General features: G+C 39.9%; 1 protein-coding gene across 2 annotated transcripts in view; it reads left to right on the top strand.

Moving 5' to 3' along the window:
• Positions 1–16120, top strand: part of col27a1 (collagen type XXVII alpha 1 chain) — a 323681-nt gene that overhangs the window by 31902 nt on the left and 275659 nt on the right. The window lies entirely within an intron of this gene.

The following is a 16120-nucleotide window of genomic DNA, read 5'->3' as shown; positions in this document are numbered from 1 at the left end:
TTGATATTTCATTTTTTTAATTGCCTCACTGCATTCTTTAGAGTACCAGAATTTATATAGGTACAAGCAATTGCATATGTGGAATCGAGTAAAAACTGACTCAGTGCGTCAAAGCAGCATCTGTGGAGTCAAAGGGATAGTTGAGTTTCTAGGTTCAAACCTTACATTAGAATATTGATGCAGTCTCAATCTGAAACATCGACTATCCTTTTCTCTCCGCACATGCTACTTGCCTTGTGTTGCTGACTTTTTCCAGCAGTTTATTGAAAGTAATGAATTAGCTATTATACATGTGGCTGTTTATCAATTCAAAATACTTTTTTGATCAAGGTGAAATAATTAATTTATCACGCTGTCTGATATGAAACATTTTAATTTGAGACATGGTAATAATTCACTGGTGGCTATGATTTGTATTTGTTTCTCTAATAACATGTCATTGTCTTCTGCTGGGGTCAGTTGCAATGACATCACCATTTCCCCCCAAAATCTTTTACTATTGTTCCCACAATTCAAACATAACTGACTGTAGTTGTGAAATATTGTTGGCCAAAATGTGCTATTTTCAGGAAGTTATGTTGGCATCAAGCTTGCCTGAAAATAGCTCAGGACTAGTTTGACCTTTGTTAAAACAGTTGCTCAGGGAATAGGTTGGCAATAGAAAGAACTATTAAATACAGTCTATAAAAACACAAATCTGCAGATACACATACCATGCCAGGATATAAACCAGCATTAGTTACATGTTCATATTTTCCTTTCTCCTTTTATTGTAGGTAATGTCTGCAATTTGCAACCTAGACATTTCAGTAAAAAAAAGAAAAAAAGCTGTTCTGGTAGGAGGAAAGCAGAGGAAAATAAAACCCCTCACATCATAAGAATGTAAATAACTGTAAATAATCAATTCTCAAGTACAACAGTTGTATGTTGTTGGGTTTTGGCAACCGATGATGACTTTATCTTCTAATTAAAAAAATCTTTCTGCATTAAAGAATTATCTTTTATAATGAGGCTGTGGCGCCTTCACACCCACGGTGGTTTTGCATACAGCCTGTCACCGATGAAATGTTGATGACTAGGATAGCATCTTGCCATCTTGTGAACCGGTCCTCACAAGTGAGCAGATATGTGTATTTTTGATGGTGGGAATGGGCCGACCAAGTCCCGACCAAGGCACGTGCTCGAAACTCGGAACAGGAAACTCACCGAAAGGGGTCCTAGTGTGCCGGGAGATCTTAGATTGTTGACACAGTAGACAAGCCTTCGCCCATAATCCAACCACGCTTGATGAAAGGCCAAATGAAACGTTCGGAGATTAGTTTTATCGTAGCCTTCTTGCCCAGATGTGATAAGTTGTGCAGCGCGCTGAAAACATCTCTACGCATCCGGGCAAGAAGGCTACGATGTTGGCCTGAGTAGCTGCATAGCCCGCGCTTTTGTTGACCGGTGGATTTCGGTCTTTGGCGTCCCAAGTACTATTTCCTGACTAATGTGGATTCCCTTCAGTTCCTCCCTACCACTAGATCCTCGGTCCCCTAGTGTTTTTGGGTCGGAACCCTTCTTCAGTCTGATTGTAGTGAAGGGGAGAAAACAGGAAAAGAGGTGGGAGGGGGGAATAAGCCTGTCAATTGATAGGTAGATATATGAGGAGGGGTTTAATTTGGCAGACGGATGTTCAAGGGCCAGAGATGAAAAGGAAAAGAGCATGGGATGAGGCAATAAGAATAACAGGCGTGAAATGTGAAGCTAGAGGAAGGAATATAGATGGAGAAGAGGGGGGAAACTTGAATACTTCAGTGTTCATATCATTGGGATGTAAGCAATGAATGAGTTGGTGTTCCTCCAGTTTGTGTGTGCATTCCAAAGCTCAGTCATCTTGATCCAGAGCTGCTCACAGTTTTCCTTCACAGGCATCTGTAACCTCCTTGTTTGAGTAACCATCCACTTGTTTGACTGTAGAGATGGGTGATAGAAGTAGTAGAAACATAGAAAATAGGTGCAGGAGTAGTTACTCCAGCATTCATGTCTATTTTCTGATTTACAATGCAGGGCCACTAATCTTTTAATTCTCCTCCTTCTGTTGACAAACTTGGATTCACTGTTCTCTGATCCCAGCTGAGAACTTGTATATTTTGTCTTCTGTTAAAACGGTCTCCAAGAAATTTGTTTGCAGTATTGATGCCAAATGAGTTTCTTCTCAATAATTCTTAAGTTTTCTTAATTTGAATACTATCCCAATGAGCTATAACTTGCAAAATATGAATACTGATCATGATTGGGAGACTTTCTGAACACTTCTCAATCTCGGAAAGTGTGTTCAAATCAAACAACGACTTCCATGCTAACTGCATCCTGATTTTGGAGCAGTAAAAAATAGCTTCAGATTGACATCGGTATGAAAGCAGGAGGAGATTTCAAAGATTAGGTTGGCAAACCAGCGAATGCCATGAAGCAAAGATGAAAGTTTATTTCCAATGCATTTTTATTCCCAGGCAAAATGTGAACATTACACCATGGAAATTGAATCTCCGGCACGATTTCCCTTTGCCTTGCATGTTGTTTTCTAATGTAAAACTCCATAAATGCTAATAATGCAACATCCACAATTTGTTTCCAGTGTGATTTTGCAACTTCACTAGTCTAAAAGCAACAGTTCTTATTCATTTGCTAAACACATTTCTCCCACAACTATGCATTGAAAAGGCCACCACTCACACAGCATTATTTGTGTCCTCCTTGAGATCTATGACTGGATTTCAGATTTCAGATATAAGCTAGTATATATACCTGGAGTGCTCTGCTTATGGATTTAAAGGACATAGTCACTGTCAGCTTCCCAGTGTTAGGATCATCTCGGGCTGCAGCCGCGAATGTCCGACTAAATCTCAAAGGTTGTGGTTTCCTGCTGCATTATTCAATGATTCAATTCAATTCAATTATTCAATTATACTTTATTGTCACATGTACCTAGGTATAATGTGATTCTTTGTTTTTGCACACAATACACAAGGACGCAAAGAGTCGCCATGTATCTGGCGCCTACAAAGTACTCAATGTTCCCTCTTTGTTCTCAGTGCAACACCTCTACCTCACTGGGTACCTCCTTGTTTATGGCACCTCCATCCCCCCCCCCCCCCCTTCCGCCAAACGGGAACCTCCTTGTTTTTGGTGCCACCCCCACCCCCCCTCCGCCAACAGGGTCCCTCCTTGTTTTTGGCGCCTCCCCCCCCACGCCATCCCCCCCTCACTGGATCCCTCCTTGTATTTGGCAGCCGACATACGTTTGACTATCTCCCCTCCTTCTGGTTCCTGGTCTTCAGTGGCCAGCGGGAGATGAGCCTTGGACCCACTCCAGGCAGGTTCCGCAGCCGGCCACCAATAGGGTTTGACAACCGCCCGTGCAGCCTCATGACCGGTGGCTCAGGGCCAAGTCTGGAGCCGGCTCCTGTCGATGCCAGTGGCTCCGGGCTGAGTCCAGAGGCTATTCCAGTCGCCGAGGGTGGCTCGAGGTCGAGTACAGAGTCTGCTGAGGGCGGGCCGAGCCTACCGGGTGGGTCCTGCAACCTTGGTGAGTGAGTCTTAGGTCCGTGGCGGTCAGGCCAGGCCTACCGGGAAATCCTCGGACCTCTGTCCACGTCAGGTGAGCCGGGCCTGCTGGTAGGCTTGGCTATGGGATGCCGGGATACTCCTGGCACGCGGCTTGCCGGAATATTTCTGGCGTGTGATTTGCTGGGATACTCCCGGTGAGTGGCATGGGAATTCATCCAAGTCCAGGCTTAAACAGAGAAGACATTAGTCAGTTATAGAGTGGTCACATAGAACACAGCAGGCACAACAATTTACTTAGCATTGTAGTGGTTAGAACTGCACACAATATTCCAAAGTTTGCACACCTGCAACATGACTTTCTGACTTTCACACTGATCAATGATGGCAAGTATGTTGTACACTTTCTTTACCACCCTGTCAACTTTCAGGGAGCTTTGAACATGCACCCCAAGATCCATCTTAAAAAAGGAACCAAAATTAGAACTAGTAGTCAGAAGGTCTACTACCACTAACTGTACTTTCCCCATTCATTTGACTGGTCCATATACAAATCTCATAATTAGCCTGTTTAATCTCCATCTGCCATTTCTCTACCCATATTTCTAACAGGTCTAGATCCTGCTGAATCCTTTGACACTATCCTCACTACTCACTACTTTCAACTCCACTAATGTTTAGTTATATGCAAATTTACAGATTGGCCCGTCTACATTTTCATCCAAATCATTTAATGATATCACAAACATCAGAGGTCCTAGTACTGATCCTTGCTGAACACCACTGGTCGCAGACGTCCAGTTAGAATTGCACCTTGCACCACCATACTCTGTTTTCTATGACCAAATCAATTTTGAATCCAATCTGCCAAGTCTCCATGGTCCCCACATGCCTAATCTTCTGTATCAGCCTACCATGAGGGAACTTGTCAACAGCTTTACGAAATTCAACATATAGCATCCACTGGCTTACCCTCAGTAATCATCTTCATTTCCTACTCAAAAAGCCCAATCATGTTTGTAAGACATGACCTCCCCAGTTTTTGTTGATCACTAAGATCATGTACAGTTGTAAGACGAAGTATCCATGAAAGATCTGCTATAACACTTGTGCTCACAAAATAATTGGAGTAAACCTGTAGTGTTTTAATGAATGAATTAATAATCCAGTGATTTGCTGTAACAAACCACAAGAATGCTGGAGTTTAAATAAAATAACCTGGAATTTTAAAGGGCGACTTTTACTCTGAGGAACTACCCAAGAAGAAGATCTTAGAGTTTAAATATTGAACCAACTATTCTAAACTAATGTAAGAATCCCCACTTTCTTTAAAGTTAAATTTGTAGTTGGATAATATGTATAAGGGATTTCCTCAGCAGATATTGCACTGTACACTGCCAACGCCTGACACCTGACAGATGTATCTGAAATAGATTCTGAGTGAAGAATGTGTTTTATTATTTTCTCCATTGAAGCCAGAAGTTACAAAGTGCAGCATTGCATATAAAATTGGTTCAACTAAATTGATTCTAAATCTAATGATGCAATGTGTATTCAAATTTAAAAAATAACATATTTACACTATTATGTCATAACTTGGAAAGCAACCAAAGAGGCCTGGTTCCTTACTGGGCAATAGGTCTTGATACAGTCATGTTTGCTTCATTTTTACCATGTGTATATATCAAGAGCGAGATGTTTTTGGATTCTGCATATTCAGGCCAAGATAATAAAATGTAGAAATATCTATTTACTGTAGACTCTGACTATTTCAACTTTTCATGAGTAGTAGATTCTGGGGCATTACTGGTGTTTAAAACTAATTTACAAACGTATTAGTCTTATTGTAACCAGTAAGAGCATGTGGGATTGGGTTTGAGTGTGGGTTGGCTGTCAAAACGGTTGAAAATAATCGTCAAACAACCCCATGCAATCTAATGTCACTCATATATTTACAGGTGCACCATAGGTTGCATGCTGAAGCTCTCAGGAGAGGTATATTTCTCAATTGAGAATTGACACAATGTTGGGTATATAGACTTTCCAGGCTTTCAGAACTTTCCCATTAAAATGCATTAGCAGTGAATGTCAACATTCTTCTTCAAAGAAGCTGAAGCAAACTCTGGCTTACCTACTTATGGGTTAGAGTTTGCTTGGAAAACTCTTTGTACAATTACTTAATCTAGAACATAAAATAGTCCTCAATGTTTGTGCACAACATGATGCCAAAACTAATCATTATCTGCTTGCTCATGATCCACATCCTTCCATTTCTTGCATTTCTATGTGCTATCCAAAAGTCTCTTAAATGCCACTATCGTTTCTACCTCTACCACCCCCGGCAGCACGTTCCAGGCACTCACCACCTTCTGTATAAAATAAAATTGGCCCCGTACTTCTCCTTTAAACTTTGTCCCTCTCACCTTAAAGCTATGCTTTAGAATAAAGACAGAAAATGCTGTAAACATCAGCAGACCAAGAAGCACCTGCGGAAAGAGAAACTTTAAAGGTCGAGGACCCTTCATCTAAATTGCTAAAGATACAAAAACACATTATTTGTTAATGGGAGAGAGAGCAGGGTAGGAATATGTAGGACAAAGAGAATATCTTTGATGGGTTGGGACCAGATTTGGTATGGCGATAGGTTGTTGAGGAGGCCTTTGGGTTGATAAAGTAACAAGGATGTTAAATGGACAATAAACAAACAAAGACACATGTTCAAGCCATGAAATATAGGTCACAGTACAGTTTAGAGATTGTCTTATTTTTAGGATTTCCCTTTTCTTATAAAATGAGTGGGGTATTTTGCCCCTTAGAATGGACCTCAAAGGAGGATCGGGATGAGACGAGTCATAGACTTGCAACTATACAACAATAAAGCAACTTTGGTACTTAACACTACAATTGAAATGGGGTATACAGACATGTGCTTTTGTGACATGACTATACAGCAGGGTCTCACGAACTAAGAAAAATCAAATATTAGAGAGCATAGTTTTAAGGTGAGAAGGGAAAAGTGTAAAATAAAAGTGTAGGGCAAGTCTTCTACACAGAAGATGGCAAGAAACATGCTCCCACCTCAACTGCAGTTCCTGCAATGTGGACCAAGTGTGTAACTGAAAAAATATGTTTACGTAGGTGAACACAAGATTCCTGGATAGCTGCTATGATTCGAGCTCCACAGCTGTCTAAATTCTGTAATCTTTTTGGAACAGGAAGCAGGTTGAGTTGTTGTGTGCAAGGCAGCAAGGGATAAACTTTCCATATGTAGATATTGACATCATCAGAAATCGGTCTCTGGAAGCCCGGCAGCACTCCAGTAAATAAAAACGATCACTTATTTTATTTAAAAGAGTTAGCAATCAAAGATGTTTTAAATTGAAGATGAGGGGAGGTATGGGCAGACATGTCCGTTAATGTCTAATGAGGTGGTCTCCACTCCATCACAGCCATTTTCCTCTGAAAAGGGATCCCAATCCGAAACATTGCCTATCCATTCCCTTCACAGATGCTGCCTGACCCACTGAGCTACTGAATCTTGTTTTGCTCAAGATTCCAGCATCTGCAGTTGTGTCCTCATATTTCTCTTCATCTCTCCCACTAACATAAAATATTTTTGATTTCTAACTTTTCCTAGTTCTGTTAGTCTAAATTAATTTATACTCAATAAATGAGTAATAAATTAAATATTATGTTTACATTTGGCATTAAAAATATTTTCCTTTTTTTTTTAACATTGTTTAAGGATATTAAATTTGATTAAACACCTAATAATATGAAACATTTAGAAACAGTCAAAAAGGTCCAAGCTTTCAATAGGTCACCAGTGCAGTCAGGAAACATGGCTTTTAGGATTTGTTCCCTGAGACGCAGTTGCTGCTGGTAGACTGTTCTATTTTGACTGCAGCTGTGAGGCTGCAAAAGCTAAGTGCAGTTCTGGGAATAGTATAGGGGGCCATATTCAAGATGTGGCTGAATCAAGCGTGATCCTGCCCATTATGCCATTTTTTCACCATGTAATGAATTCATCAACTCATTTTAAATGCACATTACTATTTATATCAAATGGTGGAAGGAAGAATTGCAAGTACAATTTTTTCTTGGACTATCTTTAGATAATAAGTACATATTCAGTCTTGAATTCATAGCAATTGTATAAAGCATTTTTATTTTTAATAATAATCATATGATGGTCACTATTTGTAACGAGGGGTCAACTCTACTCTTTTTCAGGACTTTTCAAAGACAATACCTGTTTTTACAAATTACTTATTGTCATGAATATCTTGAATTTCCTATTTCATGAATGTTAAGGTATAAATATAATGAAGCACATTATTTGACTCCTACACTTGTTTCACGTTCCTATTTTGCGGGTTATTTCTCAGACTTCCCATTTTCCATGTACAATGCACATAATCTTTTCTTGTCAACTCCTTCAAGCACATCCATGTCCTGCTTCCCTTAGCCTAATTCAGTATAATTTTCAAGCATCCAGCTACCCCATGCTACCTTCAATTATCGTCCATTTTCTTTCAAAATTGCTGTCATTTCCTGCACAAATATTTCCCACAAGATGTCTCCCACAGACAAATAAGATTGCACATAGATGGAGACTTCGAACAAGGAATTACATTGCATAATGAGACACTGTCTTTAAAAGAGGAAGGGAAATGTTGGAATACATTCACTGATCATTTATGATGCTTTCTCTAAATCACTTTTAAAAAAAAACACTACATAAATGAATAATAGTAGTAATAATAATAATAATAACAGATTCTTAGCATTCACCACAGGATGGAAACGTTCATAACTAAGAATGTCAAACCAGCTGAAGGTGGATGCGTGGCAGCAGTGAGGAAGGGAAAGAAAAGTGGGGCCCAATAAAGGGAGGGGGGCAGGGGTAGGGGCTAAGTAGGAAAATTACATTGTAAAATTGAATCAATTGTTTAACTTTGCAAGTAGTTAATGTCCTCATAAAATGTTTGTTTTTCAATATACATTTCAAGTGTTTATGTTTCGTAATGATAAATGTCAACTTTATGTTAGTATTCAAATTTGTACTTTAGTTCTTGAATTAAGATTCTCTTGTGTTTAAAATATTAAACTTTCTACACTGTTAAGGATAGGTTTATGCAATTATTTTCTGAGACACAACCAGCCTTTTACACTTTTTATTGAAGATACAGATTCTGTTATGATTAAAGAAGGATGCGGTCTGTTGAGTGAGCCCAGTTGTAGTTCATGTTTTGTTTGGAACACTAATACAAATTTTGGGGCAGCCGACTTTGATTCTGTCCACATGTCAAATTTCTTACATGACTGATTTCACTATTTGTCGATATACTTGTATACATGCTCAGGGGCTAGGTTGGTTGCAAGTTTTGCCAAATTTGTGTTTTTTTAAATTTAATCATTGTTTTCTGGCCCTAAATGGAAAAGAGTGCTGAGATCAACACAGATTAATCTACCACTTTTAAATCAGGTGCAGACTACCTAAAACGTGTACTCTTACCGTATTGGTGTTATTAGAGTGATTAGGGGGGCGGTCATAGAAACATAGAAATTAGGTGCAGGAGTAGGCCATTCGGCCCTTCGAGCCTGCACCGCCATTCAATATGATCATGGCTGATCATCCAACTCAGTATCCCGTACCTGCCTTCTCTCCATACCCTCTGATCCCCGTAGCCACAAGGGCCACATCTAACCCTCTTAAATATAGCCAATGAACAGGTCTCGACTACCCTCTGTGGCAGAGAGTTCCAGAGATTCACCACTCTCTGTGTGAAAAAAGTTCTTCTCATCTCGGTTTTAAAGGATTTCCTCCTTATCCTTAAGCTGTGACCCCTTGTCCTGGACTTCCCCAACATCGGGAGCAATCTTCCTGCATCCAGCCTGTCCAACCCCTTAAGAATTTTATAAGTTTCTATAAGATCCCCTCTCAATCTCCTAAATTCTAGAGAGTATAAACCAAGTCTATCCAGTCTTTCTTCATAAGACAGTCCTGACATCCCAGGAATCAGTCTGGTGAACCTTCTCTGCACTCCCTCTAAGGCAATAATATCCTTCCTCAGATTTGGAGACCAAAACTGTACGCAATACTCCAGGTGTGGTCTCACCAAGACCCTGTACAACTGCAGTAGAACCTCTCTGTTCCTATACTCAAATCCTTTTGCTATGAAAGCTAACATACCATTCGCTTTCTTCACTGCCTGCTGCACCTGCATGCCTACTTTCAATGACTGGTGTACCATGACACCCAGGTCTCGCTGCATCTCCCCTTTTCCTAGTCGGCCACCATTTAGATAATAGTCTGCTTTCCTGTTTTTGCCACCAAAATGGATAACCTCACATTTATCCACATTATACTGCATCTGCCAAACATTTGCCCACTCACCCAGCCTATCCAAGTCACCTTGCAGTCTTCTAGCATCCTCCTCACAGCTAACACTGCCCCCCAGCTTAGTGTCATCCGCAAACTTGGAGATATTGCCTTCAATTCCCTCATCCAGATCATTAATATATATTGTAAATAGCTGGGGTCCCAGCACTGAGCCTTGTGGTACCCCACTAGTCACTGCCTGCCATTGTGAAAAGGACCCGTTTACTCCTACTCTTTACTTCCTGTTTGCCAACCAGTTCTCTATCCACATCAATACTGAACCCCCAATGCCGTGTGCTTTAAGTTTGTATACTAATCTCTTATGTGGGACCTTGTCGAAAGCCTTCTGGAAGTCCAGATACATCACATTCACTGGTTCTCCCCTATCCACGCTACTAGTTACATCCTCGAAAAATTCTATAAGATTCGTCAGACATGATTTACCTTTTGTAAATCCATGCTGACTTTGTCCAATGATTTCACCACTTTCCAAATGTGCTGCTATCCCATCTTTAATAACTGACTCTAGCAGTTTCCCCACTACCGATGTTAGACTAACTGGTCTGTAATTCCCCGTTTTCTCTCTCCCTCCCTTCTTAAAAAGTGGTGTACGTTTGCTACCCGCCAATCCTCAGGAACTACTCCAGAATCTAAAGAGTTTTGAAAGATTATTACTAATGCATCCACTATTTCTGGAGCTACTTCCTTAAGTACTCTGGGATGCAGCCTATCTGGCCCTGGGGATTTATCGGCCTTTAATCCATTCAATTTACCCAACACCACTTCCCGGCTAACCTGGATTTCACTCAATTCCTCCAACTCCTTTGACCCGCGGTCCCCTGCTATTTCCGGCAGATTATTTATGTCTTCCTTAGTGAAGACGGAACCAAAGCAGTTATTCAATTGGTCCGCCATATCCTTGTTCCCCATGATCAACTCACCTGTTTCTGACTGCAAGGGACCTACATTTGTTTTAACTAATCTCTTTCTTTTCACATATCTATAAAAACTTTTGCAGTCAGTTTTTATGTTCCCTGCCAGTTTTCTTTCATAATCTATTTTTCCTTTCCTAATTTAGCCCTTTGTCCTCCTCTGCTGGTCCCTGAATTTCTCCCAGTCCTCCGGTATGCTGCTTTTTCTGGCTAATCTGTACGCATCATCCTTCGCTTTGATACTATTCCTGATTTCCCTTGTTATCCACGGATGTACTACCTCCCCTGATTTATTCTTTTGCCAAACTGGGATGAACAATTTTTGTAGTTCATCCATGCAGTCTTTAAATGTCTTCCATTGCATATCCACCGTCAACCCTTTTAGAATTAATTGCCGGTCAATCTTGGCCAATTCACGTCTCAACTTCACTGTTCATTTCCTCAGTATATAACAACACAATAACCTTTGAGTGGTTTATATTACTTCAAGCTAGTTGATGTTGATTCTAGAATACTCTTGAAGTGGTTGATGATGCTAGCACCACAATGCTCATTGGTGTTGCACAATTCAACAAGATTACATTTGTGGTTTCATACTTACCTACTCAGAATGGATTGACAACGGCTTATCTTCTGAAACCCACATTTTAATCACTGATGTTCACCAAAAAACTATTTATAGGCCTATTTGTCGGCTGCTGCAACGCATACATAGAACAGTACAACTAAGGAACAAGCCCTTTGGCCCGCAATGTCCATGATACCAGGTTAAATTAATATCCCCTGCCTCATCCATATCCCTCAATTCCCTGCATATTTGTGTGTCTATCGAAGCCTCTACAAGCCTCTTAAATACATTATTGTATCTGCCTTTTCCACCTGCCCTGACAGTGTTTTTCAGGCACCCACCACTTTCTGTGTAAAAAAACAAAAAAACCTTGCCCTACACATCTTCTTTAGATCTTGCCCCTCTCACCTTAAAGCTATGCCCTCTAGTATTTGCCTTTTCCACACTGGGAAAAAGCTTCTGACTGTCTACCCTATCTTCCAAATCCGAAACGTCACCTATCCGTGTTAACCAGAGATGCTGCCTGACTTGCTGAGTTACTCTAATACATTGTATCATTTTTTGTTCACCAGCATCTTCATCTTGTATCTTCAATTCTATACTCCCACTAATTTCTCTTAACCTATTCTCTGTAATATGCATATCAGCTCCCCCAGATTTGCCTGCCATCCATGTGCACTAGGGAAATTGGTAATTGACAGTTAACATACGAGCATGTCTTAAGAAGTTTCCTGCAGAAAACTTTGCACAATTAACTGCGAATGAAATTTTAGGCAACAATATTGGTTCAAAATTATAACTGGATTTAAGGTTAAAGAGTGAATAATTATTTCCCACTAGGCCTTGCAATAATAACAGGAGGCAACAAATCAGGATAGGAAGTAAAGTTTAGATGACAGAATGAAACAATTGGAGATGAAAATATTCAAGGGCCCAGTGAAAAATTGAAAATAAATTTAAGTTCTTTGAACAGTGATGTAGTACTGGCATTGGGGGTTCATTGGCCAAAATGACCTTCTGCATTGAAATCTCAGTGATTCATAGCATGGTAACATGATGATTCAGTCTGAACACATGCCATTCAACATTTTAGTTTCATCATTTTGAGGCACAGCGCTGTAACTATCTCATGAAAATATTAACATTGAATTTATGGAATTGGTGCAAATTATTGCCAGAGATAAATTATGATCTGAGCAGGAATTGTTTCAGCATTAAGATTATGGTGATTTTTACTACGCAGCGGAGATTGAATTCAAGCCAATTTGGAACACAAATAAATTCTAATGTGCAGTACAACCAGAGTTCCATTTTTTTCTCCACTAGCTTATTGGTTTGGCTCCATCATGTCATTTGCATTGAAAACTAGTCAGGTTCCTGCACTGTTTGAAACTAGTGGGACTGTAATATATCAGTTGTTTCTCTGCATCAACACACACTGTCAGGATAGGTTTTTCTTTTTCTGAACTTTAAATCAAAATTTCTTTAGTTGGCCTGGAATAATAGGATATAAATCTACTCGTTTATTTTAAATCGTGCTTTTCCAGATGAAGATGGTCTGTCTGGATGATGTTTGACAAAATGTTTTTCGTGACTAAATTTCAAGAATGGTCTTCCCATGAGAATTGTGTGGATGGCAGAACTTATCTGTTCGTGTATGTGCTCAAACACGTCAGAATTTTGGTACCGAGAATATGCACTGAATGATATTATCCACTATGCAGTGCCTGTTTTGAGTGTTGCCAGATAAAGTTAGGTCACATTCTACTGCTTTTGAAAATTAATTGGCAACTCACAGGGAAGCTGAATGATTTAAAGTGTTATGGATTCACGTGATGCAAACTTCTGCACTGTGCCCTTGGGAACTCTGGTGACTAGCTTGGGAAATAGAAGCTGCTGCATGTTTATACTAGGATTTCGAATGAAGTGCCCTGTCAATTTTCCACATTACCTCATTGACACCAATGCTTCTGCTCCAATGTTGCTTGAGTTGGAGCTGCAAGACAATGTCATAGACAGGACAGCATATGCCTGCATAACCTAACGGAGACAGGAAGAAAGAGCTGACCACAAATCATATTCATTGAGGGTATTGGGCAAGTCCACATTTCCAGCACTGAACAGCAATGCATCCCGAGGCTAAGGTTTTCTGAGCCACTGGTGGTAGGGAATTGAAGAATACAGTTGAACAGAGGGATCTGGGAATAACCGTGCATAGTTCCTTGAAGGTGGAATCTCATATAGATAGGGTGGTAAAGAAAGCTTTTGGTATGCTAGCCTTTATAAATCAGAGCATTGAGTATAGAAGCTGGGATGTAATGTTAAAATTGTACAAGGCATTGGTGAGACCAAATCTGGAGTATGGTGTACAATTTTGGTCGCCCAATTATAGGAAGGATGTCAACAAAATAGAGAGAGTACAGAGGAGATTTACTAGAATGTTGCCTGGATTTCAACAACTAAGTTACAGAGAAAAGTTGAATAAGTTAGGTCTTTATTCTCTGGAGCGCAGAAGGTTAAGGGGGGACTTGATAGAGGTCTTTAAAATGATGAGAGGGATAGACAGAGTTGATGTGGACCAGCTTTTCCCTTTGAGAATAGGGAAGATTCAAACAAGAGGACATGACTTCAGAATTAAGGGACAGAAGTTTAGGGGTAACATGAGGGGGAACTTCTTTACTCAGAGAGTGGTAGCGGTGTGGAATGAGCTTCCAGTGGAAGTGGTGGAGGCAGGTTCGTTGGTATCATTTAAAAATACATTGGATAGGCATATGGATGAGAAGGGAATGGAGGGTTATGGTATGAGTGCAGGCAGGTGGGACTAAGGGTAAAAAGTTGTTCGGCACGGACTTGTAGGGCCGATATGGCCTGTTTCCATGCTGTAATTGTTATGTGGTTATATGGTTAAAAGCACTATTCTGGTGCCAGGTGTCACACCAAATGAAATTTGTGCTGGAATTAGAATTGGTGCTTGGTGGTATCAAGAAGTTATACATACTTCATATTTAAGATATAATACATTTAATGACACAAAATATAAAGTTCAGTTCCAATGATTAATTTTTTGTTATATTACCTTTTTTATGACAAACTTAGTTCTGATTAATTGAAATATTATTAACATTGCATACAGGAGACAGGTTTGTACTCTGGTGGACTGCTAAATAATGGTTAAACTAATCTAAATTGGAATAAGTAAGTTATTTTTGGGTAGGTGGCTGTGACTGCAAGGGCAGTCATACAGCTCAGAAAGCAGACCAACTCGTCCAGGCCAATCAAGAATCCCCATCTACGCTTGTCGCATTTGCCTGCATTTGGCTAATGTCCCTCTAAATTTTGCATATCCATGCACCTGTCCTTGTGTCTACTAAATTATGTTTTTGTACCTGCCTCAACTACCCCCTCTGGCAGCTCATTCCATAAACCCACCATCCTCTGGGTAAAAATGTTGCCCTTCGGGTTCCAACCACCAACCTGGACACACTGCAGCAGAGCCACTGTCGTGCCGCTGCCGATCAGAACGCCTGTTGATGTTTAGTAGAGAGTAGAGTGTTTAATTTGTTCATGATATATGTATTTTTATTTCTATTTATTTTTTACGGCACACTGAATGGACACTGGTTGAGCAACGTTTTTTTGTTTCCTCTGGGTATGTGAGTACTCAGGAAAATGACAATAAAGATATACTATACTACTATACTATACTAGTAATTTGTTCCCCTCTCAGCTTAAACTAATGTCCTCAGGTTCTTGATTACACCTACCCTGGGTAAAATATGCTGTACATTCAGCTTATCAATTTGGTGGACCACAGGGGTGTAGACTTTGCTGCTGTTGGCCTGTGTGTGCACCTGTAATTTGGGTAAGGAGATCAAATGTAATACTTATAAGTTTGATGTTGGTACAAAGCTTAGTAGTAGTATGGCTGTGAGATGAATGTAGAAATGATTCAGGTTAAGAGAATTGGTAAGAATATGGTAAATCAAATTTCATGTAGAAATATAGAAGGTCAACTACTATGTTTAAAAATAAATTTAGAAACAAAGTATTTTTTAACAGTGAGAGATTGCAAATGTTGATGTTGAGGAGTCCTTGTGCACAAATCATTGAAATTGAATTTACTGGTCTAGCGAGCAACTGGGAAGGTAAATTATATATAGTCTTTTATTGCTGGAGGATTTGAGTGTGCAGTAGGAATGTCTGACTGGAATTTTATAGCGCCTTGGTGAGATTGCACCTGGGATATTGTGAACAGGTCTGGTGTCTCTGCCAATTCAAGGATATACGGAAGGAGTGCACGTCTGGGCTAGTGGGTTTGTAGTATGAGGAGTGATTAAGCAGACTATGCCTATATTCTCGAGTTTAGAAGTATGAAAGGTAATCTCATTGGAACATACTAACATAACAAGACTTATCAGGATCGATGTTGAGTTGATGTTGTCTAAACCAAAGCTCATTTGTCAAGGTGCTCAACAAAGATGAGAAGAAACTACTCTCTTCCCATGAGGATTGTGAAGGCTCCATTGCTGTGAGTTTTATATATGAAGATAATCAAAGGATATTGGGTTAGTGCATGAGTGGTGTTGTTGGAAAATAACAGTTACAATCAGCATAAGAGCTCAAAGGGCCCACTCATGCTTCTATTTTTTAAACTTGTTCAAATCAAATTTTGATAGTGTATTCTTGAAT

The sequence above is a fragment of the Amblyraja radiata genome, chromosome 32 (genome assembly GCF_010909765.2).
Source record: "Amblyraja radiata isolate CabotCenter1 chromosome 32, sAmbRad1.1.pri, whole genome shotgun sequence".
NCBI lineage: Eukaryota > Metazoa > Chordata > Chondrichthyes > Rajiformes > Rajidae > Amblyraja > Amblyraja radiata.
Note: the sequence above shows the minus strand (reverse complement) of the source record. Positions and strands in the feature narration are given on the sequence as shown.